This window comes from Diceros bicornis, chromosome 33 (genome assembly GCF_020826845.1).
Source record: "Diceros bicornis minor isolate mBicDic1 chromosome 33, mDicBic1.mat.cur, whole genome shotgun sequence".
NCBI lineage: Eukaryota > Metazoa > Chordata > Mammalia > Perissodactyla > Rhinocerotidae > Diceros > Diceros bicornis.
The window spans coordinates 19,157,913-19,177,387 of NC_080772.1; the positions used below are offsets into that span (position 1 = coordinate 19,157,913).

Sequence of the window (19,475 nt, forward strand, 5' to 3'; positions counted from 1 at the left end):
GGCGCTGCCGGGAAGGAGGAAGCGCGAGTGCACTCGGCTCCGCGCCCGCCACGCCGGGAGGCAGCACCGCGGAGCCGGGTAGGTGCGGGGCCGCGGGGCCCCCAGGCGGGTGGCCGGGCGGCAGGGCGCGCGCGCGTCCGGCCGCAGTCGGAGCCCCGGGGCGTGAGACGGGGCGGCGCGAGGGGTGCCCCGGCCTCGACTGCTGCCTCTCCTCGGAGCAAACGTGACTTTCCCGGGTCCCCTGGCAGCTCTCCCCACCCTCAGCCCGGAAACCTCCGAGTTGGTCGGAAGGGGAAAAGCAATACCTCCGCCCAGCACCCGACTCGGAGAGTTTGTGGTCTTTGTTTCCTCGAGGTGAATTCCGATTCTGCTTTTTGATTCCTAAACGCCCGAGTGGTGTCGGTGGAGCGACCGTGTTAACCCGTGCCCACCTTCCGAGCGAAGAGGAGCTGGGAACTGGGAGGGTGGGAGACCCCAACCTGAGGTCGAAAGCGGGTGCGGGTCACCTGCGAGCATCGGGGATGGAGGAGCTCTCGGGAGTGGAGGGCACCGGAATCGTTAACTTGGTTGTCAGCGGACCTGTAGTCTGCGACTTTAATGCCGTTGCTGTCCTTTTAAGTTCTCTTGTGATTTGAACCCTTTCCATCTCTTTTCAAATGAATTTGGCTCTATTTATTCCCACAGTTTTAGCATTGGGATGTACATCTAGAAGTGCTTTGAGATTTTTCAATTTTGTCGTTTTTAGTGGTGGTTACTTGGAGAGAGAGAAAAGAGAAAGAATTCATCTCTTGAAACTTAAACTCTTTCATTATTTAATTTTGCATATTGATTTCTGAACCATGAGTAGAATTTCAGTCCTGCACAAGAGGCCATACAGGGTACGCTTGAGATGCAGTAATAAATACAGAGCACTACAGTTCCTAATTCTTTGTCAAGGTAAAAAAAATAGACTGTCGTGTATTTTAATTCTGTACTTTCTCACTAGGTTAAGAATTCACCCAACCAGTCTGGAAAGTGCCTTATTCATTCAACAAATGCTTAGATAGCTCTTACTATGTGCTGGGCTCTTTCTAAGTGCTTTATAAATGTTAACAACTTATTAACTCAATATTAAAGTATAGCGGTTCTAGCAATGAAGAGGCTTTGCATACTTCGGTTCCCTGAATGTCATTGCAAGAGCTGGAAACATTAGAGGAAGTTTCAGGCATATTTTAGGACTGGGTGTGCCTGCTGGCCTGCTTGGCTACCCCTCCTGTAAGACAAGCCGCCAGCCCTCCACTCCCTGGGGGAAAGGAGTCTGGAGCTGGAATGAGACCTCTTCCTTGCAGATCTCTAGCCAGATCTCTAGCATCTTCTGTAAAATGGTCTTTCTCATCCACCGGAGTTTGCTAATTCTGGAGAGATCAGAACTTCCCCATTTCTTCAACTGTCACTGCATCCAGCCTAATTTTGTTTTTAAAAGGAGCTTTGTTCCTAATCTGTTTGACAATTGATATGACTGTAGTTTAGATTTGAGTGTCAGATTGAACGTGAGATGTACTATAGAATAGAACATTTTTGTTTGTACACATCAGTATAACAAATAATGCTTTGTAATTTTACTGCCATTTGCTATTGATAACATTGAGTTGATGGGTCAACCTTGTAGGTGTCCATTTTGTGATTTGCAGATATATTGAGAGGATATTTTTCCAGAATAAAGTGCCCTCTTCAAATGAGTGCCTTGGCCTAATGGCCAGATTGATGAAGACTCAAAATGGTGAATATAATAGACATGGTTCTTGTCATTATGGTTATTATGAACCTAATGTCAAAACCTGCACAACATACTAGCTTGCTTTCTCTTTCTAGCTTTCTCTTTCTCTGCCTTTCATATTTTTAAATTTCCAGGGAAATGATTAAATGAGACTCTAAGCCTTATTTAGTAGGATTATGGGGTGTCTCCTGGAAGCAGGAAGGCTCACTTTCCTCTGATATAATTGATGGTGCAACAGACATTAGTGGCATTCATGAATTCAGTTCAGCCAAATGACATCTAACACTTTCATGGTTTACAGAGTGCTTCCAGACATACTCATTTGCTCTTCAGAGAGACTTTATAAGGTTGGTAGCCATTTTTTATTACCATTTTTACAGATGAGGAAACTGAGGCATAGAAATGTTATAGTGCTTTAGCCAGGATTGCTGGGCAGGTCTTGAATAGAGAGCAGGTGTGTGCACAGTGCCTGGCATGTGCCAGCCTGTAATAAACATTCGTGGAAAGAATGACTCCAAATGACTTCAGATTTCTTGATCTTTTAAAACATTATGCCTCTCAAATACCGTGATTGATTTGTGCCTGAGATTTCCAGGCCTAATCTAATGTCTCTCTCTTTCAAACAGTATCTGATACAACATACTTTCTACAAAAGGGATGAGAATGCCCTTTGGACTCATTTCTTAGGATTTAGCATCTCTGGTTATATTTTTTTCTCTCTCACACATCCTACTGTTTGTCTCTGATTTTGAGAGTGTTTAGATTGGACACATGGTTTTTAGTGTTTGTGTTGACAGCTTTCTTGTCTCTCTCTGCTCATTAAGGTCAATTTTAAGGACTACAACTCACTACAGGTTTTCAATGTGGATGAACTCAGTTAAGCTACTTAGATTTATGATCAAGTTCAAACACAATGAGCACAGGTTTTTTTAAGTGTCTGACATTAACTTTGTTTTTTTGAAATGTTGCAATTACTTTAGTATAAAGTGTCTTTTTAAAAAAACAAAAAACCCTCAATTTACATCCTTCAAGCATAACCCTCTGTATCCTAAAGTATGTGACCTCCAGATGGATAACCTTCCATTAGAGAGGAAAATATGGCCATTGCCTGATGGGAGGAATTGAGAAGGACTATCAGGGAGAAATGAGAGATGGGGTGGCCTTTCCCATGAGGGATGTTAGGTGGTAAGAAACCCTTAATGAAACCAAACTGAGTCATCTGCCTGTCAACGTTCTTCTGTGTGGGGGTGGAATAAAATACTTTTGAAACCTGCCTTGTTTCAGAAACCACTTTACCTTTTCCAATCCTCATGTTTTTTCTCTCTTTTTTTAATTCATGTAAATTACTGACTAAACTGCTGAGTCATGAAACTCAAATTATGTAACATGTTATTCCTGACAGAAACAGCTCCCACATTATTTTAAGGGATTCGAAGTCTGTTTTCCTTTACCTATTCCATTCCGTATGGTGAAATCTTTGTTCTCATTTCACTTTTTTTTTGTATTTCATGGAGAAAAGAGGAAAATCCAAGAGGTGCCGATTCCACATCTTGTAGTTCACGTCAAAGTAATTTTAACTCAGTACTAACTTTGAGTTAATTGTCATTGCCGAGGAAGACAACATGGAAATCACATGTTGAGGGCCGATTCAGAGCATTAACCAGTAAAATTTTATTGCCTGTCTGAAGCTGAGCCAGAGAGTTTTCAAAGAGAATTAGGGCAGTGTACCATATCCTTGCCCTTGTCCAATTCCTCAGGACCTTTCCTGTTTCCCACAGGTCCTGAAAACCTGCCTTAGTTTATCTCCTTGTAGCCACTATTTCTTCTATTTTTCAAAACCAAAATCTGTTTTCCTTGGGTGGAGGTGGGGGATGAGTGAAAGAAGGGTGATTATATAAGGGGAATTGTTGCAGGGTAAGAGACTGATAATACATATGTAAAATGAAACATAGGAGGTGTGTGGGTGAACTAAAAGATGTTAGTGAGATCTCATGGTGGAGGATTCATGCAGAATGCTGCTTTGCCTCCCCCAACCGGTCCATGCATATCGGGGGAATACCTATATGGGATCAAAGAAAGTCTGGGAAGGATTAGAAACATCTATTGACATAGGATATTGGCGGGCAGAGTTCCTTTGTGCCATCAAGTGCAGAAGTGTCAATAGGTAGGCCATGTTTCTTCAGGCCATGAAATGAGTTTGTTTGCAGATAATGAAAGTGTAGAGCTGGTTTAGTGGCTTTTAACTTGAGAGTAGAGATGATTTGACAGGCTTTTGGTTGAGAAAAGGTGTGGATTTTGTATCTTTTTAAAGGCTTCCTCTTTTTTGAGAATGCCTATAATGTTGAGATGACAGTGTCATTATCACTGTTTTGTGATTTTAAATAAATGACATTGTATTTAGATAGCATATAGTAATGAATATGATTCAGGTTAATTGCTTCCATTCAGGTTCCTGATGTATTTGCCATGCCAGTCAATACCAAACATTTTTTCCCTATAGGTAAAATGGACTTCATATACAATATAATATATTCATATACAAAATCCAACTCACTGATGGGCCAGCCACTCTACAGACTGCTGTATGAAACGCCCTCAAGTACAGTGGGGCTTCACTAAGACTTGACTAATTGCTTGCTTGAGTTAAAAAATAAGAACGAAATTTATTACTCTAGTCATTTACCTCCCTGTTTTTAAAATAAAAATAGATTAAAGTTAACTTAAAATGACCTGGTTTCCAGGTCAACATCCACACATGCAGACAAACATATATATAGGACCACTATGTAGACTATATAATCTAATACACAGGTATATTATATATATGACCAGCTACAAGGGAATATAGGAATCATATCCTTAGTTTCTCAAGAAAACACTATCACTTTTTTCCCATTTTTATCTTAGTTTTGTCTCATATTTTCTAAACATTTTTAATTACAAAGGTATGCATGCCTTTAAATTCAAGCAACTGAGAAGCGTGAAGTAAAAAATAATCTAACAGTAATAATCTCCACTCTAATCTTATGCACGAAGATAACCACTAAGTTTTTATATCCTTCTAGACTTTTTCCATGCTTATATAAATTTGTGTATCTGTAAATGTACATGGAGGTTTTAAAAAATAGGAATCATTCTATACAATTTGTTCTTTTGTGTCTTATTTAACACTTTATCATGGACATCTGTAGATCTACATCATTAGTTTTGACAGCTGCATAGAATTCCAGTTTATAGTTAATAATTTATCCATTTTCTATTTCTAGTATTTATATGTTCACTCTTTTGTATCTTTTAAAATATATTTAAATCACCAAGGTAATACATTTTTTTAAGAAAAATTAAAAGAAGAAAAAGAGAAAATAAGAATCACCAGTAAACCCTACTCATTAATAATCACTTAGCATTTTAAAGTGTATCTTTCTAAACTTTTATTGTGTGTGCATATCCATATTTTCAATGCCATTTAAAAATTTTTCTCTTGTATAGGCTTGCTTTGTTGGTTAGAGAATCATGTTTATGTAGCCAGCCAACATCATAGATTCCATGCACATTTGACCCAGTTATTTTACTGTGTTTCTTGGCCACCTGCCATACCCCAAACCTGGATAATACTCTTGGAAATTTATACTACTGCTCATAAAGGGGATGAGGTGAGGGGGTGTGGATGGACCAACAAATCCCTCCAAATTGGCATAAAACGTATATTCTTCTAACGGAGGTCAGTCTATATTTGTATTTTAAGTACATCTAAAATACAAGAGATTTAAGAAGAGAAATGATAGAATATTCACATATAATTGCTTGTGATCACTAAAGGAAAAACAGAAATAATGGACTTGAACCAAGGAAAAATTGTTGAATTCAGTTAAAAATTAGAACAGCTGAACTTTAGATGTTTTGAAATAATCTCCTAATGATAAGTACATTGTTTGAAGTAATTGGTTTAGCAAAGCTTCCACCAATGGTAAGAATATCTGACCTTGATGTTTCTTGTGATCCTATTATGTTATAGGCTGTTTCAGAGTTAGTAACACTTAGTATAATTTCATGCATACAACTCCTTAGTTACTAACGCCACCAGTTTTTCCAGACAGGGCTAACATTTCTCCACCCCCTTTTTCTTCTCCCACTGCGCCTGTGCAGAAGCTATCGCCCACACTTTCCTCCTATGTCCTTTTGCAGCCTTACGCCGTTTCTGCAAGTTTAGTCCGCTCTAAGCTTGTTCTTTTTTCTTCTTCTAGCTTTTGCTTTAAGAAAATTTCTCCCTGTCCTTTCTCCATCCCACTCTCTTCACTTTGGTCATGGGCAAAAAAGGTTCTAATCATGGTGCTACAGTTAAGAACAAGCCTTTAATAAAGAAAAGGAAAGCTTTTAGTTTGGGAGGAAAGGTAGACATTAAAAAGAACTAGTGGTTTCAACCTTCAAAGCCTTTGAGAATGCCCAGTAATTCCTTTCAGAATTTCCACAGAAGTCTCCACCCACCTCTTCTCTAAATAAGCTGTTTTTCTTTAAGCATTGGCATGTACGATAAAATTTAAAACTATTTATAATATATTTTTTTTTGGTTCATGTCATTGCAGTTGCACTGTTTTGTGCTATTTTTTTTTTTTTTTTTCCTGTTGAAGATGTTAACCGTATGATGGATTGAATAGAGAGTGTTTTGGTCTTCAAAGCTAACTCCTAGGGAAGACCACCGTTCCCTCAAAAATACATCCAAAGTTCTAGATATCTCGTTTACCTCTTTGTTCTTAAGTGCGTTGAAGACTAAGAAGGCTATCTTAGACCAAAGGTTAGCAGTCTTTGAGAAGTCAGGATTCCAAACCCTGTCCTTCCAGATTTTCATCAGCAGAGATATGCATTGGTGAGAGAAGTGAATCAGCTTTCCATCCCTGTGAGTTAGAGGAGCAGCAGTACTGGTTGCAGGAATGTGAGGTTGCCTGGCCGCTGGAGACTCTCATGAGAGGTCGAGGTGGGGGATCAGGTGGTGTCTGACTTCATACCAACCTCAGCTCACCTGTGGAGGTGCTGCGGCCAGACATTATGAGGAGCTCCGCACCAAGCCGTTAGCTACTGCGCTGAGCAAAGGCCTATTTTTTCATAAACATTAATGAAAAAGGTTTTGAAAAGACATTTTTATTCAGCTTCCAAACAATATGGTGCTAAAATTGATGATGGCTTAAACATGAAAGTACTATATTATTTACTTACTTGAGCTGGGACTATTGTTAATAAACATTCAGAAGTTAAGACTGCTATAATTTAAAAAAATGGTTCTTAGTTTTGTAGGTCTAAGTGTACATAGTTGTGCATAGTTGACATTTTGGTCAATTCCAACAAGTACTTTTCTCTCTTCTAAATGGTCTCCTTTTATCCCCTGCCCCCGCCCCATGACTATTTGGTTTATTTATTTTTACTTTAAAGGAATGATTTTTTTTAATTAATGAAAGAGAAGACACTCCAATGTTTTAGCAGAGAAGACTTTTTAAGAGACTTATAAGACTATGCCCCCTTTCCCCTTTGAATTTTCTCTCTCTCTTTAGATTTCCTTTATTTCTGATTCCCACTAACATTAACATCATTTATTTCTGTTCCTCTTTTTAAAGGTCCACTCAAGTGTGAACAAAAGTCCCTCTCCCATTGAATTTGTTGCTTTCATTGGACATTATAGGATTAAAAATTTGCCTTTGAGATGCAGAACGATATGTATGAATTGCTACCTCTGTGTAGAAAAACAAGGAAAAAATAATATATTTTTGCTTTGTTTGTCAAAGTGCAAGGAGACTCTGGGAGGATACATAAGAAATTAACAGTGTTTATCTATTTGGGCTTGGGCGAGAGGAGAACTGGGTGGATGGGGACCGGGTGGGAAGCAGACTTTTCACTGTGTTGCTTTTGTATTTTCTTGATTTTTGAACCAGATGAATATGTAAACTATTGTAAAAATTGTTTTAAATATGTCTTTGGGTTCCCTGACTTTTAAAAAATAGATCTGTATATTCTGTTGTTCCTTTTCTGTATGTCTTTAGAAAAGTTGTTGTTGTTTTAAATCCTTTTTTAAGAATGGCTGTGTAGTCTAGTCTCAAAGGACTAATAGTGTTTTGCGGGCATCTTGACCTGGCTCCGTTTCCCTTCAGCCCTCTCAAGTGCTGTGACTAAGATTTCACTATGAAGCCTTACCTTGGGAAATTCTGATACTGCAAATACGGCCAAACGTTAAGATATTGTTGGCTTATTGGAAGAAACATTTAATTGAAATTATCTGCAATATTCTGCCAACTGGTTACTCGGTTGTTTCCTAATAAAACTATTAGACAATACCAACATAATTAGTGCAAAGTTAGTTGATATCTCCCTCGCATGGTATCTTGTACCTTATAATCATGGTTATAGTTTACTTGCTTAGGATTATATGAGTTTGGTGATTTTAGAAAGTAAATGTTGATTTACTTTTAGTGTTTAGATAATTCTGCTGTTTTCAGTACACGCTAAACCAAATAGTTTCTTTCATCAGGATTTTTGTAGTTTTTGTCATTTGTGACCTGTATTTTACCCTGTGGAGACCAAAGAGAAAGGAGCTAATATTTATTGGGTACCTACTGTGTGCTGGATGCTCTAGAGACATTATTAAATACTCGTAATAACTCTGTGGGGTAGGTGGGTAGTTTTATTTTACAGATGAGAAAATTGGGGCTTAGTGAGGTTTCAAGGGTAGCCCTGTGTGGCCAACATGGGGCAGGGCTGATATGAACAAGTCTACCTGGATTTACCAGGAGGTCCCCTGGGCCTTTGAGAAGGGGGTCAAGGCTGACTCCTCTCAAAGCCCCTCATCAGAAAGAACAGACAGAATTGATTCACAGATACTAAGATGGTAATGATGAGGCACTGGTTAAGTGAGTTTGAAAATGGGGTTTTCATTTTTACTTTATTATTCTGATATTAATGTTTTAATTTAGAAACTGCTGCCAGACTTCAAGAAGAAAGCTGACTGAAAAATGTTTTAAATATCATATATTTCTTGCCTAATAGAAAGGACTTAAAATTCTAAATTTAATTGCTGAATGTGTTAAATTCTGAACCTACAGAATTTGAATGTCTTATATGTTATCTGCAGAGCTGTCAGACTCCTACCATTAGCAATGTCCAATGAACTTTGCCAATTCTAACAAATGCTGTTTCATATTCTAAAATCCCTTAATGATGATAACCAGCACCACTTATATTAATCCTTGGAAATAGAGCAATCAGCAGGTACAATCCAACGTTTTGCTGATTTTTCGTAGATATTAGCTAATGCAGCTATATCGTGTGTCTTGGCAGGTACTGGGATGGGCTCCTGTTAACCAAGTAATAATGAAAGAACATTTTAGGTCTGAATTCCTGTGATTCTGTTATCTAATAAAATGTATTTATATTGTGGGCAAAGAGATTGAGAAAGATACTGAGGAATTTCAAATGATTAGAGAAGTTTGAAAAGGTCACCGATAGTGAATGGAGGGGACAGAATAAACTCAGGGCATACACTGGAGTCTCTTACTCTTAATACTTAAAAAACACCCAGCTTGGCCCGGCCCCGTGGCTTAGCGGTTAAGTGCGCGCGCTCTGCTACTGGCAGCCCAGGTCCGGATCCTGGGCGCGCACAGATGCACCACTTCTCCGGCCATGCTGACATGCTCCCACATACGACAGCTAGAAAGATGTGCAACTATGACATACAACTATCTACTGGGGCTGTGGGGGGAAAAAGAAAGGTCGAGGATTGGCAATAGATGTTAGCTCAGAGCCGGTCCTCCTCAGCAAAAAAAGAGGAGGATTAGCACGGATGTTAGCTCAGGGCTGATCTTCCCCACAAAAAACAAAAAAAAACCCAGCTTTATTGAGACTTAATTCACATGCCATTAAATTTACCCCTTTAAAGTGTACAATTCGGTGGTTTAGTCCCAGAGTTGTGCAGCCCTCATCACTATCTAATTCCAGAACATTTTAATCATCCCCAAAAGAAACCCTGGACCCATTTAACAGTAAATTCCATCCCCCAGCCCTCCCTCCTCCCAGCCCCTGGGAATGATGAATCTACTTTCTCTCTCTATAGATTTGCCTATTCTGGACTTTTCATAAGAAATGGAATCATACAATATATGGTCTTTTGTGACTGGTCTACTTCACTTAGCATAACGTTTTTAAGGTTCATCTACATGGTAGCATGTAGTACTTCATTTTTTTGTATTGCTGAAAAATATTCCTTTGTATCAGTATACCATATTATGCTTATTCATTCATCTGTTAACGTATATTTGGGTTGTTTCCACTTTTTGGCAATTATCAGTAATGCTGCTATGAATATCCTTGTGCAAGTTTTTGTGTGGACATATGTTTTCATTTCTCTTGAGTGTATACCTAGGAGCATAATTGCTAGGTCGTGCGGTAACTGTTTAAGTTTTTGAGGAATTGCCAAACTGTTTTCCAATGTCTGCACTATTTTACAATACCACCAGTAAGGTACAAGAGTTCATATTTCTCCACATCCTTGCCAACGCTTGTCTGTCTTTCTGATTTTAGTCATTTTGGTGGGTGTGAAGTGATATCTCGTTGAGGTTTAGATTTTCACTTTCCTAATGACTAATGGTGTTGAGCATCTTTTATGTGTCTATTGACCATTTGTATATCTTCTTTGGAGAAATGTCTATTCAGATCCTTTGCCCATTTTTTAATTGGGTTATATGTCTTTTTTTTGTTGAATTGTAGGAGTTCTTTATATATTCTGGATGGACATTACTTACTAGATATAGGATTTACAAATATTTCTTCCATTTTGTGGGTTTTCTCTTTCACTTTCTTTATGATTTCCCTTGAGGCACAGAAGTTTTTAATTTTGATGAAGTCCAATTTATCTATTTATCTTCTTTTTAAAGAAGTATATTAATTCTTCTTTAAACATTTGGTAGAATTCACCAGTGAAGCCATCTGGACCTGGGCTTTTCTTTGTGGGAAATTTTGTTTGTTTGTTTTGTTTTGTTTTGTTTACTAATTCAATCTCTTGCTATATATATGTTCAGATAGTTTCTATTTCTTCTTGAGTTAGTTTTGGTAGTTTTTTTTCCCTACAAATTTGTCCATTTTATCTAGCTCATCTAATTTGTTGTACAGTTGTTCATAGTATTCTCTTATAATTTTTTTTACTTCTGTGACTTTGGTAGTGATGTTCCCTCTTTAATTCCTTATTTTAGTAATGAGTCTTCTCTCTTTTCTTCTTGATCAGTCTAGCTAAAGATTTACCACTTTTGTTACTTTTTTTCAAAGAACCAGCTTTTGGTTTCATTGATTTTCTCTGTTGTTTTTCTATTCTCTATTTCATTGAATTCTCCTGTAATCATTATTATTTCATTCCTTCTGCTTGCTTTGGGTTTAGCTTGATTTTCTTTTTCTAGTTTCTTAAGGTGGAAGGTTAGGCTGTTAATTTAATATAGGCATTCACAGCTATAAAATTCCCTCCAAACATTACATGAGCTGAATTCTAGAAGTTTTGGTATGTTGTGTTTTCATTTTCGTTTATCTGAAAGTATTTCCTAATTTCTCTTGTGATTTCTTCTTTGACCCATTGGTTGCTTAAGAATATGTTGTTTAATTTCCACATATTTGTGAATTTAACCAATTTCCTTTTGTTATTGCTTCCTAATTTAAATCCCATTGTTTTCTGAGAACATACTTTGTATGATTTCTATCCTTTTAAATTAATGAGGCCTTCTTATGGCCTAATATGTGGGCCATCCTAGAGAATGTTTCATGTGTACGTGAGAAGAATGTGTATTTTGTTCTTGTTGGGAGGAATGCTCTATAAATGTCTATTAGGTCTAGTTGGTTTATAGTGTTGTTCATGTCTTCTCCTTCCTTGTTGATCTATTGTCTAGCTGTTCTCCTTAATACTTTTAAAGCATTATTGTAATGTTTCATATTAATATAAATATGAAAACACACTATCAAGATAAAAGACTCAAATGCAAACTTATAATGTTGTTTTAGTGGGCTATTTAAACAAAATTAAATTTGAAAAGTATTTACTTTCATTACTTTTGAGTATTAAAATTTAAGTGTAACTTAAGTTCAGTGCTATTTTCTCAGGTCCATGATTCTTTTGTGTCTATGTGATACGATTTGCTAATGAAGTGCACTGGAATGTTTTCTCAAACAGTATTGACACTCACCTCAAATAAATTAATATTGCTATTTGGCAAACTTATTTGTTAGGAATTAAAAGTTTATTTGCTAACGTGTGGTTGAAATGACAGCTTCAAAAAATTAACGAATAGCACCACATCTTCATGCTAACCAGAATGGGTAAATGGTTACATGTTTTTTCTGTTTTTCATGGTAATGTTATTTGATCCGCACCTACAAGAATTCTGTGAAACACACATTTCAAAATTTGCAGTGGTACAAAAGCCATGTGACATCCAGTTAGTAGAGGCAATTTAAAATGTATCAACATATGAATATCAGTAAATTCTTTTTCTCAACTAAAAATATTTGGACATTTTAGCACCATGTGTTTGTGAAGACAATATAATTTGACTTTGCCTTGCAGCACGCATAGAAATTATTCTGTATTTTAAAAATAAACTATTGTTTTGAAATTATAAAAAAGCAAATATCCACATTTTACTGGTTTTTTTTTAAACTGTATTTGCAATTAGAGTGATCTCTCGTTTAATGAATCTTATCATCTAACAATGACCATTTTGGAAGGCCCTTTGGCTTAGGTAATTATAAGGGTATGGGTCAGATTGTAGAGGAGAAATTCTAAATCATTTCTAGATTTAGGTTGGAGAACAAACAGCAGCTACAGAAGAATCAAAAAGAATGTGATAGTGGACAAAATGAAGAAGTGGATGAAGGAGGGGGAGGTAGCTGCAGACGTCTTTATGGGTCCTTGGTGAAGAGGCCAGTGCCCAGAAATGCATTTCTAGGCTTTCTAAATCTACATCTACCTCTGGGAGGGAAATTTCTGAGAGAGAAGTGTGTTATTGGAACACATCTTCTTCAGGAGTGTAGTTATTGCAGTAATTGGATTACCTCTTTCCATTTAGAGCATGTGGCAGTATTCTGTTGGCAACGCTGAATGTCCAAAGGAGTGAATGTGATTGTTTTGTTAAGTCTTTTTAAATCTTATGAGCTGACTTAGGGAAGAGATGATAAATGTGAAAATGCTTGGTGTAGTGAAGGGCACAAAGTAGGTGTTTGATAAATGTTGGCTGACATTAACCTGTCCATAATATTCTGTAATATTTAACAGCCTTGGCTAGGGAATTTAGAAGGCCCAGGTTATAGTGTTAGATTTGCTACGTGATTCTTAGGAAGTGACTTGATTGTCTTTGACTGTAAATTACTCAAAGTTCCTTTCACCTCTAAAATTCTATGGTTCTATTAAATTCATATAGAAAAAAAAGCTTTAAATAAAGATTATTCTTTTAATAGAGGTGGAAGTTTTTGTTGTTCTAAACTTTTGCAATTTTAACTAGGGTACACTACATGAATAAGATTCTTTATAGCATTATCTAAAGCCAACCACTGATTTATTTGAAAACAAAGGGTTTCTTTACGGTGTCATTTAGCCTGGCATTGCCATGAATCCACGAATTATTCTACAACTAATCAGAGAACAGTAATGCAGTTGTACTTAAATTTAGAGTTCCACACAGCCATTCACCAGAGATGAATTGAGGTGAACAAGTACTTCTAACTTAATTTGCAAAAGTTCTAAAATGTACTGGTGGAATTCACTGCAGGAATCACAGTGAAAAGCAGATTGGAAGTGTGGCTCAGATCATGCAAAGCTATTGGAGAAACTATCGCTGCTTTTTGTTGTATTTGTTTTCTGGCTCTGTGTGATTCTAGTAAGAATTGATGATAATGTAAATTTCAGGAGCATTTTTACCATTTTGAAATATTGATGTATGGTGTGACTGTTAGAGAATGAATCAGTATGGTTCGTCATCTTTGTTTTTAAAGGAAGCCAACGTCTGGCCACAAATAATGCTGATGGAATCATATTCATGCATTTGTAAAGGAAAAAGCTTTCTTGTTTTCCTTTACACTACACGCAATACTCTGAACACTTCTGTATTCTGGTCACCAAATGTGTGGTAGTTTTTCCCACAGCAGGCAATTCTGAGACACCAGCTGGGTGTCCTACAATTTAACTCAATTCTGACACTGTCTACCGGAGGATCCCACAGGTTAAAGGCTCAGTTCTGTATAACTGCCCCCAACCCCACTACCCTTCAGCCACCAATCACAAGTCCAGGTTGTTAACCTCTGCTTCTGAACGACAGACTATAAATCAATTTCCCACGACTTCCTTCTCCAATTCCATTAATTTGCTAGAGAAGCTCACAGAACTCAGGAAACCAGTTTATTATAAAAAGTATAAGTCAGGAATAGCCAAATGGAAGACATGCATAGGGCAAGGTATGTGAGAAGGGATGAAAGAGCTTCCATGCCCTCTTTTGGTGGCGCACCACCCTCCCCACACCTCCATGTGCACTGACTCGGAAGCTCTCTGAACCCCATCCTTTTGGGTTTTAATGGAAGCTTCGTTACGTAGATATGGTTGATTAAATCATTGGCCATTGGTGATTGATTCAACCTTCAGCCCCTCTCAACTCCCTAGAGGTGGGGGGTAGGGTGGGACTGTGAGCATTCCAACCCTCTAATTTAATCAGATTGGTTCCCCTGGCAGATACCCCCCATCCTTAAATTACCCAAGGGCTTTCCGAAAGTCACCTCATTAACATAAACCTAGAAACTCAGGTGTGGTTGAAAGAGGTTTGTTATATAACGAAAGATACCTATTTCATCTTTATCACTCTTGTCACTTAGGAAATTCCAAGGGTTTTAGGAGCTTTGTGCCAGAATGGACAAAGACCAAATATATATATTTCTTAATATAAACCACAGTATCACAATAGCTTACCTTGTTTTAAAATTGTTAAAATTATGAGAACTAAAACAATATTTTTCCACCTCTCTTAAAACAATACACTTTAAATATGCATTTGAAGTTTCATAGGAAAACCAGGAGGCAAGCCATCCAACTGTACTGTGGGTTTTTCTTTTCTTTAATTTTAAACTCTTACTATTAAAATTCATTTATCATAATTCTGTGTACATTGCTGTAAGTTCAGTTTTTAAAGGAGGGAAAGTGAAAAACAAGTTGCAAAACACTAATTTAGGTAATGGATGGTGGTTATGAGTCATTATAGTTTATTGTGTAAGTATGTACAGAAGTAGAAGGATCTGTCCGGCAAATAGCTGTCTTAAAATGACCGATTTCCCAAATCCTTAATGAAAAGGATCTTGTATATGTTTAATGGAAATCTCTTCTTATGTGCTTTCTAATCTTTAAATATATAAAGCTTGGGTCACTTGGAAAAGGTTTCTGGGTAAGTGATTGTGTTGAAGACTATTTGTTGGATAATTCTATACTACCCTGGTCAGCTCTTAAGATCTTTGCTCTTAAGACCCACCATATCTAGCCCTATCCTAGTGGACAGTATTGACTTGCAGACTTATTTTTATAGGTGAAAAAGCCAGGAGCACTTTCTCATTTCATCTGAGGTAGTCAGCTACAGACTTAACATTTTGAGCTTAAAAAGCAATTTTGTTTTATTTTAATGTCTGTCGTTAAAGTTGACCACTCAGGTTTCAGTTTTAGTGTTTGTTATAATTAAAGCAGATTGAGTCTTTGGACTGTGGCATTTAATAGAACCTTTATTCAAACTTTAGTGTAATCATATGTAAAAACAGAATACTTCTTTAAAATTTGTATGTTATAAAATGGTCACAAGTGGAATGAATGTCATCGACAGGCATTGTTATGTGTAGAAGTAGCAGGTTGCCCCTGGTGACATATTATCTATTTTCACTTCCTGTGAGAGATTATACAAACAGTGGTTAAGAATGCGGTCTGGACTTACCCAGACCGTAGTTCAAATAGTGGTTCGTCCATCACTTATAAATTAGTTTCTTCACCTGTAGAACAGGCATAGTAATAGGACATAACTCATAGAGTTATTAATTTTTTGTGCATGTGTGAGGAAGATTAGCCCTGAGCTAACATCCATTGCCAATCCTCCTCTTTTTGCTGAGGAAGATTGCCCCTGAGCTAACATCCGTGCCCATCTTCCTCTGCCTTGTATGGGATGCCACCACAGCATGGCTAGACAAGCAGTGCGTTGGTCGACGCCCAGGATCCGAACCTGCAAACCCTGCGCAACTGAAGCGGAGCATGTGAACTTAACCACTATGCCACCTGGCCGGTCCGGGTTATTAATTTTAAAATAAATAATACTTGTAAAGCATATAACACAGTGCTTGTGACATAGTAGGTGCTCAATAAATGTCAGTAATTAATAATATTCTTAATGGATAAAATTTTACAGCCTTATCTTTGTTTCTCTTTTGTTAATAACTCAAAGAAAGACATATACCACAACTTTTCCATTATTAAGTAATAAGGAGTTGTAAGGGAGGAGATCTGGAGGATAGATCTTTTAAGGATTCTTTAGAGATCACTCCTGACCTAAGCATTAAGGTGATAACCCCATTCCCCCTAATGTTGTGTCTGACTTTAGCCCTTTGCCTTTTTTGGGTTACACTAGCCCTCTGTGGGTGATTAAAGTTATTCTCTCTGGTTTACATGCATCTTATGCTAATGACTTCCAAGACCATAGTTCCTATTCTGACTTTTGTCCTTTGCCCTTCAGACTATGTCCAATTGCTTACTACCAGAGAACTAGCGTCACATAGTGCTACCTACAGGTAGTTCAAATTCAACGTGTATGAAACAAAATATATCTTCTCTACCCTCTTCCTGAGACCCCATCCCCAATTTTGTCTTCCTTTTACTGTCCCTATTCAATTTACGGTGTCACCATCTACCCGGAAACCTGAGGAGCATTCTAGACTTTTTCTCCCTTACTGCCTGATCCTATCATTTACAAAAGTCCTCCTGATTTTACCTCCTAAATATTTCTCAAGTCTGTCTCATCTGTTCTATGTCTGACCATTGTCATTTATGCATGTAAATACCTTCTTTGTTTCTTGTAATATCAAGTCCAAGATCCTTAGTATGGCCTGTCAGTCTCTGTGTGATCTTCTGACCTCTACTCATCTATTGGCATTTCCAGGCTCATGCTCTCAGCTCCAATAATAGTAATTACTTCCACACACACTATGCTTATTCACCCCTCTGTGCTTGGAATACTGTCCCTCTGTTGTTCACTAACTTGTCCGGTTGTCACTACTGAGCTCAAGAGCCAATTTCTTTAGGACATCTTCCGTAACCTTCATTTTCCTCCCTACATTGAGTCCCAAAACTGAACCACTTGCCTTTCCCTTGTGCTTCCACTGTAACCTCTGGATACTTCTATCCTAATACACTGTTGTATTGGAATTATCTCTTGCAGCCCATGAGGAAGTCTTGGGCACCCTAGGACATCTTCAACAGGACTTCTGATTATTTCCAGAGGTGGGAGTCATAGTTGTCATTAAAATTATTTATTGATACTGGAGCACTAACAAAGGAAGAAAAGAATAAGAAAAATGTGATTTGGTTCTATGAAGATAGTATTAAGTTCAGTCACTTTATGTGGACTCCTTCCCATTTATGTTTAAGCATCATAGACTCCCTTTACTGTACCAGAATGCTGATATTACTGTGGCTCAGCTCTCAACAATTTTTATCCATTTCATTAAATGTCAGGTTATAGTATATGAAGTTATTTGATTGTAATGTAGCACAGCTCATAGAACATAGTAGAATCTCAGAAACTGTTTTTTTGACCTAATGAGTACTAAACTCCATCTATGCAAATTGAGCCTTTGTGGTTGATTGCTCATGTTAGTCTGGTCATCTGCTCACACTTTAAAAAAAGGCTAAAAAAAATGGAGGAAAAAATTCCCCCCATTCTATCCTGCATACCAGAAGAAACTAATCTTCTTAAAGCCCTATTTTAATTGCATGCCTACTTTTCTTAACCTACAATAGCTCTTTATTAGTTCAAGTCCAGACTCCTCACCCCGTCTTACCCATTCAACCTAATTTTTGGCTGCACTTCTACAGAAATAGTCCGTACAGTTAGATCAGTTTACTTAATAGGCAGAGTAGGCAGGGAGTGTAGATTGATTGTTCTTATTTGGAGCAGATTTTGATTTTTCAAATCTAGGCTTTAGCATCAGAGTATAAACTTTAAAGTTATATGTTGGTACACTAAACAAAAACTTTGTGTTCATCAAATATTTATTGAGTGCTCACTACGGGTTAGGCACTGTACCAGTGGATAGGGCTTTGGTGATAATCAAAATGAACATAACCTCTACCCTCATGGAGATTCTGGTCTAACTGTGAAGACAAATTAACAATTATAATCCAGGGTAAAAAGTGCTAGGACAGGGGAAGTGCCCTGGGAGCCCACAGCAAGGGCACCTAATCCAGCTGTAGGATCAGGTTAGGCTTCTCAGGCTCCGTGACATCTAGCTTGATGGCAGTTGATGGGCTGTGCATTACAGGAACAGCAAGTGCAAAAGCCTAGAGGGGAGGGGGCCTGGTACACTCAAGAAAGTGAGAGAAATTTCTTAAGCCTAGATCTCAGGTACAAGGAGCTATCTGTAGCACTATAGTAGATCATGAAAGAAAAGAAAGGATATCTCTTTGTCCTATCAAAGACTTGCTTGCTCTTTACTTCAGGGTCTAAATTGTTCAAATCAATTTATTCCTTTCTTTCTTGGAAGTTTCAGAAGGAAAAAAAAATCCGAATGAGTAAAATAAGCTCCTGTTGTTTCACTGACACTCAGCTTCTAGTCAAATGTTATGTTGTTTTTAATTCATGTAATTTTTATGCATATAAAATTAATAAGTCATATTGAAATGGTATACATATCACTGCAGTTTGCTGGCGTACAACCCCCCCCCCACCAAGTCCGCCTCTCCACACACACACACACTGCTTGGAGCATTTCCTTGGATCCATTCCTTGGATTTCCATTGCTGTTAGAATAACATCAGACTCCTTAGCATAGTTGTAAAGCCTTTTGTGGTTAGTGTCTCTAACCTATCTCTCTATCTCTGTTTTCTACTCCTCTATTTCATCCAGACTTACCCTTTTCTCTGCCATACCTTTAGCACACCCTCTGTTTTCCTGCTTTTGAGTCTTTACTTACTTTCCCTTTACCTGAAATGGCCTTCTTCTCTTTCATTGCCTGTCAAAGTATAATCCTTTCTTGAAAGCTCAGTTCAAATACTTCTGTCAAGTCTCTGCTTTTCTTGCTATCTTTCCTGCCCCCTCCAATTCTCTACTCCAGAAGTGTTTTCTTTTTAATAAAACATACCGTAGTCTTTTGTACTATTTAAAAAAAGGTGGGTTGCATCCCATTAGAGACTTGTGAAGTCAATTTAGTGGGCTGTGACCAGCGTTTAAAAACCTGGAATAAAATAGACCAGAATAGAAAATATTAAAATGTGTTATACATTAAAAGAGGTAATATTGTTCCATGTACTTTTGTTGCAGTTATAGATACATGAGTGTGCTGACCGATCATGTAAGAAATATTTCTTGCTGTAGGTCTTGGTCAAAAAAGTTTGAAAAACACTGGTTCATATCATATCGATGGATTAGCTCCCCAGTTAGATTGTATGTTACTTTAGGACAGAGACCTCTCACTC

General features: G+C 37.7%; 1 protein-coding gene across 1 annotated transcript in view; it reads left to right on the forward strand.

The window, feature by feature from the left end:
- Position 1: 1 nt before the first annotated feature.
- SGK3 (serum/glucocorticoid regulated kinase family member 3) overlaps positions 2-19,475 on the forward strand; it is a 121,803-nt gene continuing 102,329 nt past the window's right edge. The window contains exon 1 of the mRNA XM_058528810.1: positions 2-78. The gene's annotated coding sequence lies outside the window, so the exon portion shown is untranslated. The remainder of the gene's footprint in view (positions 79-19,475) is intronic.